The following is a 6,000-nucleotide window of genomic DNA, read 5'->3' as shown; positions in this document are numbered from 1 at the left end:
TTCTTCCTAATTCCTTCCTGCATTATTAGACTTTTGCACAATACCTGGGATTTGGTAGATGATTAGCAAATAATAGTTCAATAAATTTAATGAATGAGTATCCAACATACAAAAAAGAGGATCAAAACTATAAATACCTCATCACTTCTGTAGCTTTTATGTCCACACAGATCACAATCTGAGCATGAGATGTGGCTAAAATTTTGGGTGAAGCTACACAGCATTTTTCTCTCTCTAGTCCCTTTTCTCCCTTTCTCTCTTTTCCATTTTTCCTCAAGATTTTAGCTTTTTGTACGGATATCTGCATTTAATCAGAGGAACTAATATATAATCTTTGTTAACAATAATATTTAATATACTTACATATTGATTGCAATGATAAAAAGGGAAGAAGAAGCTGAATATTTTATGTGCAGCTACAATATGGCTAGGATACACAGTTAATCATTTAATTCTCTTCCTTTCAAAATAATTTTCCATTTTTAAGATGAAGGAACTGGGACTGAGAAAGATCATTACTTCCACAAAGTCCACAACTAATAATAGAACTACCAGTGTTCTCTCCACTACTACATCAGATCTATACAAAGAGGTAAGTCATTTTCAATGTACCTTCTACCCTCTCACATGAGAAGCTATCTGGGGTGTCTTAATTTTATATTGTTTCTTACATGGTGGATTTCAGATGTATATAATATGTTTCAGTTAATTATGTCTACAAGGATAGAAGATTATGCACATTATCAATTCCTGTCCCTTGTCTCATACCCTTTCTAAAATTGCATTCATTCATCCATTCAATAAATGCCTGGTGCTGAGAGTATAATTCTGAATTGCTTTCATAAAATTAATATTATTAATCATGAAGACATTTTCTTAAGATTCTGAATTTGGTTATACTTCATTTCTTTCTGAGCTTTGGAATTAAATTCCATTGTGCAATACCTAGAACACAGTTGGTAATTGTTGCACGTGGCTGAAATAAAAGAGACCCATGTTGGCATGTGGGCTGTGAGGAATGGAGACGTGAACTGGTAAAGTATATCCTGTCCCTCAAAATAGATAAACTGTATCAGACCACATCATGATGCTCATTGCAAGCTAAGTGCAAACTCTTTTAATACCAGTTCAATCAAAACCGTATATTCCTAGATAATATCACAGATAAATTGAACTATCATCAACTCTGTGTACACCCACAAATGTTAAAGGCCATTGATTAGTCTAGCAACTATATAATGTACAAATTCTTTTTTTATTTTTTTCACATCATAAAATATTTTATTGATAAGGAAAATTATTTTCCCCTGCCTTTGGTTATTAAAAAAGATTATCTTTGTTGATACCAATTGCCAACAATGGTTTTACATTATTCAGTCATGAGCTAGATAAGGACAGGAAGATGATCGATATCTATAGATATAAATATTAAAAGACCATACCATACAATGATTTATTTAATTACAAACTTTTGGTTTTGCTAGCAGTCAGAAATTTACTTGCACATACTTAAAGTTGTCCTTTTTATAAGTAAACAATACACAAATAAATTCACTTGAATTTGATAATTCAAAACATTGGTGGTGAATATAGTGCTTGTTGAGGCCTGAAAGAGAGGAAACAAGAACCGTGCTGGGGAAGAAAGGCAGTGTTTCTTTGAAAAGCTTTTCTCTTGCCTTACCAGACCCTGTTGCCTGAAAAATAAGCCATTTTGATAACGAGAGTATAAAAAGCCTTATGGCTTGCAAAGTAAATCCTCTCTGTGGTTTAAATTTCGCCCCAAGTCTCAGAATTATGGCTGAGGAACTATAATGCATTTCTGTGCATTTTTATAACTAAAACAAGAAAACGTTTCATCGGGTTTAGGCAGAAACACTGATCTTCCTTTGTAACTACAGTAATTACTTGCACTCAGGACTACAGATACATGGGGACCTGAAAACCAAACAGAACGAAATGCCAGACCATACCACGTGACAAAATTAAAAGTAACTCAGAGAGCAGCAGGTGACAGTTTATGATTTCAATATAAAAAACATCTAATTACATATCAGATGTCACTGTAAAGCCAGAAAATTAAGATATAATCAAGAGGGGGAAGAACGGTTTCATTACTACGCCACCCACTACTTCAAGATTAAAATAATCCCAGACTTCTGCAATGTCTTCATTAGTTAAATAACTACACAATTTCTTTCAGTCTCTTTTTAATGTAGAAAACACTTTGTAATAAGATCTCTACACAAGGTAAAAAATCACAAAGTAGGTCCAAAAAAAGCACAAAAATAGAATATATATATATATATATATATAATTTTATAATGAAATGAAGATGTGCCTGTGGAATACTGAGATTGATGTCTGATCTCATGGAGTTCCAGCTGGTTTCCTTTTATAACAGCTGTATTATTTACGTCTTCCCCTCAACCTTGACGCTCATGTGAAACGATGGCCCAGGTAAAAGAGACAGAACAGGTATTTTGTTTGATCTTGTACCGTCAAAAACAAAAAAGCAATAATAATAACGCCATAACAAAAATGCTTAATCTATCAGTTTATAAAATTCTTTTGACAACCACACCTCAAGGGCACTTGGGACTCAAGCATTTGTCATACACTCATCAGCAACAGCACAGGCATCTCCAGCTGAGGCTGTTTTCCCATCATAAATCAAAGACACACTGGGATGAAACACCCAGAACTGCTAATTCAGAGATGAACTGCATACACAGTGGGGCAAACGAAGCCATCCAAAAGCCGTGAACATCACAACATGCGTGCACTTCGACCTTGGGAATTCATCCCTGTTTTCCTCTCAGTCTCACCCGGCTGGTGACGCTGAGTTATACGGTCACTGCAGGGTACATCTTCTGCTCACTGTTGGTGTGGAGGAACGGGGACTGAATCTTGAATCTGCCTATACCCGGGCTGCAGGCCATCCATGAAAGGGGGCACGGGCGTCATGGGCGCCGAGTCGTGCTGCACCGCGTACCCCACGTACGGGGGATGCAGATACTGCCCTTGATGCGACACGATCTGCGTGGCCTGCTGACAGTTCAGCACGGAGAAATTCATGGGCATGTTGACATACACGTTGTTCATGGTCCCCTCAGGCAAGCAACAGTTGGTCTGTGACCACATCGGGGGCGCCCGGGCCCCCGAGTTGGCACTGGAGCTGGAGCTGGCGGCCGTGCTGGACTGGCGGGAGGACGAGCCCCGGGAAGTGCTGGCCCTGGGGATCATGGCGATGGTCTCCATCAAGCGGCTGTCTTGGGGGCTCGGCTCTGCTGGGGCTCCTGCTTTGGCCGGAGACATCTGCAGCAACAGGCTGCCACGAGGGAGCCCAATATGATAAAGGCGACAAACACGGAGCCAACGATGAGGAACCACACGTAGATGGGCACTGCAGAGCCCTCGGGGCCGTCTTTCTCCGCTGGGCCAGGCTCGCCAGCGCCTTGCTGGCGGTCGTTGTCGCAGCCGCCCTGGTCCAGCTGTGTCTGGGCGCTGGAGCAGCAGTAGCGCAGCGCGCAGCTGCCGCAGCAGATGGTAGCGTCGCCGCCGTCGAAGCGCTTGGGGCACTGGAAGCCAATGCTCCAGACGCCCTGCGCGTCCAGCCAGCCGTGGCAGTACTCGCAGCTGGCCCGCGTCCCCGCTGCCAGCAGCGCGGCCAGCAGCAGCTGCAGGAGCGAGGCGGCGTTCCGGGAGGAGGCGGACCAGCGGCGTCCGCCCCACATGGCACCACCCTGGGCGCCGGCGGCGTGTCTCCAGAGGGTGTAGAGCGGTCCCCAGAAGTCGTGGCCCCGGCGACCCCGGGGCCTCCTCGCTGTCTCGCGACGCTTTCCACTCAGGCCTCTCCCTTCTGCCGCGACGTCCAGGAGCAGACGACGCCAGGCTACAGGGCCAGGGGCTCCTAAGCCATTCCCTTCCTCAGCCGGGTGTCCAGTCCCCGTCAGGGGTGCCTTCAGGGTGGTACTCACTGATGGAACTCACGGGGTGCAGAGTTAGAGGGCCCCGAGAGCTGCTACAGCCCCTGGAGACTTCACGGGCAGCAGGGCCCTCCCTGTGCATCCCCGAGGGACGCTCAACCGAGCCGGATGACCGCTGAGCTCGCCGCTGACGACCTCGGCAGGTCTTGGCCATGGGCTTTCAGCCCCGGGGGTCCCGCGCACGGGCAGGGGCGCGTCTCCCCTACTTTATTCCCCTCTCCGGTGGCGAGAATGGGCATAGAAGGCAGGCAGCGTGCGCAGGGCTTGGGGCAGCAAGTGCAGCTGCCGGCGGCACTCAGGCTCCTCAGCTCCGAAGTCGGTCCGCATGCACACCAGCCAAGGCTGTCAGCAGGCCATGGCGGCTTTGGCCTCGCGATCAGGCGATGGCGACGAGGGTGCCCAGCTGCGGCGGCGGAAGAGGGCCAGACGGTGCTGCCTAGGGTGTCTGGGAGGGCGGCAGGAGGCTGTGGGGGAACCAGACCCGGAGCGGACAGGCACCATGATGGGGGCGGGGGGCTCAGCGTCCCCGTATTCTTCTAAGGACCCCTTTGCACAGAGCTCTGGTTGGGATCCCAGCTCCTATTGGAGGGCCGGCCTCAGGGTGAGAGGAGAACATTGCGATCCCTCCTCCTGGGATCTGAGCTGGCATGAGACCCCTCGGGGACAGGCGTGGCTGCCCACGGAGGCGAAGATGAACTCTGGTGAGCGGGGACGGGGCCTGTGGGGCACAAGGGGTTACCTGAGGCGCGAGGAAAGGCTGTAGGTAACAGTTCAGCAACTTAGGTGTCCTGTGCCTCCAAGGGCCCTGAGTGCCCAACAGGTACAGGCCCGGTCATAATCGCCATGGGTTCCTGCCTGTCCTCACTGCTTTTTGGGTTAGGCAGAAAGGCGCAGCCTGGCAAGACTGAAGGACAGCAAATGTGACCAGAGACAGGTGGGTGGTTAAGACCTGACTGCCCAGTAGGATGCAGGGAGGGAGGCAGCGGTGTTTGCCGCGCAGGACCGGCCGGCTCCAAGACGGACCTTGGGGAGAAGGCACACTTTCCAGGGGCCAATGGGACCCAAGAGAGCTCGGGGAAAGCAGAGCCTACCTAGGACCACATGCACAGGCCCGCTTCTGCAGGCCTGGGCGAGACTGGGCATTCTTGACCGAAGAGAAAACGGTTACGCAGGGAGCAGACTCAGCCACACAACCTCAGCGAAGGGGAACTGGGCGACCACCAACCTGCAGCCACACACAACGCAGTCCCTCCTCCTCCTGCCCCACCCCCTCAGTGAAGACAGTGGTGGGCAATGGCCCCTGCCAGCCATGGCCCACCCCTGCGCAAACCTCCCCTGGAACAAGGCAAGTATAGATCTCCCTGCAAGAAAGGAACCAACGCCGAGAGGACGCCAAGAGAACAGCTTCTTCCTCAGAAGGCAAAGGCCAGGCAAGGTGTGCTGCCGCTCAGCCCATGCGAATCATGGGCAACGACCGATGGGGCACTGACACCAAGACTTGACTAACCTGCTGGCAAAACAAATGGCTGGGCGGATGGGCACGGGCCTCAGGCCTACCCAGTCATTGAGAAGGCACTGCGGAGAAGGAAAGCCTCACGCAGTGGATGCCCCCAACGCTGACCTTGATGGAGTGGGAATGTTTGCTGGCGCGCACGGTTCATCCAGATGAAGAAGGGTCCAGGCCCTGGGAAACCATGGAGGAAGTGATAAGCTGTGGGGGCATGGTGTCGGGGTATAAGCTGAAACCCCGGCAGGAGAAAGCACTGCCGACCGCCACGGGGATGCCACCTTGGATGGCTGAGCTAGCCAGAAAGGCCCCTGCGGAGGACAGATGTTCTCCCTCCAGAGTCTCTGCTTCTCTGCCCTCCGGCCTCCGTCAGAGAAGGCAGGCGTGAGCCTAGGTAGGGCATGAGGCCCAAGGGAGGCAGAATCTCCTTCCTGGCCTTCCCTGCACACCTCTCTGGCCTCCAGAGTTCCTGGGGAGGTGGTGGTGGTAGTCGTCAGCGTGGCTGTC

At 50.1% G+C, this 6,000-nt stretch overlaps 1 pseudogene; it reads right to left on the bottom strand.

Annotated features, from left to right (window-relative positions):
* Positions 1–2,843: 2,843 nt before the first annotated feature.
* Positions 2,844–3,734, bottom strand: LOC138399157 (protein shisa-2 homolog pseudogene; annotated as a pseudogene).
* Between the last annotated feature and the right edge of the window lie 2,266 nt (positions 3,735–6,000).

This window comes from Eulemur rufifrons, chromosome 18 (assembly GCF_041146395.1).
Source record: "Eulemur rufifrons isolate Redbay chromosome 18, OSU_ERuf_1, whole genome shotgun sequence".
In the NCBI taxonomy this organism is placed as follows: domain Eukaryota; kingdom Metazoa; phylum Chordata; class Mammalia; order Primates; family Lemuridae; genus Eulemur; species Eulemur rufifrons.
This window is presented reverse-complemented; position numbering and strand designations above follow the sequence as displayed.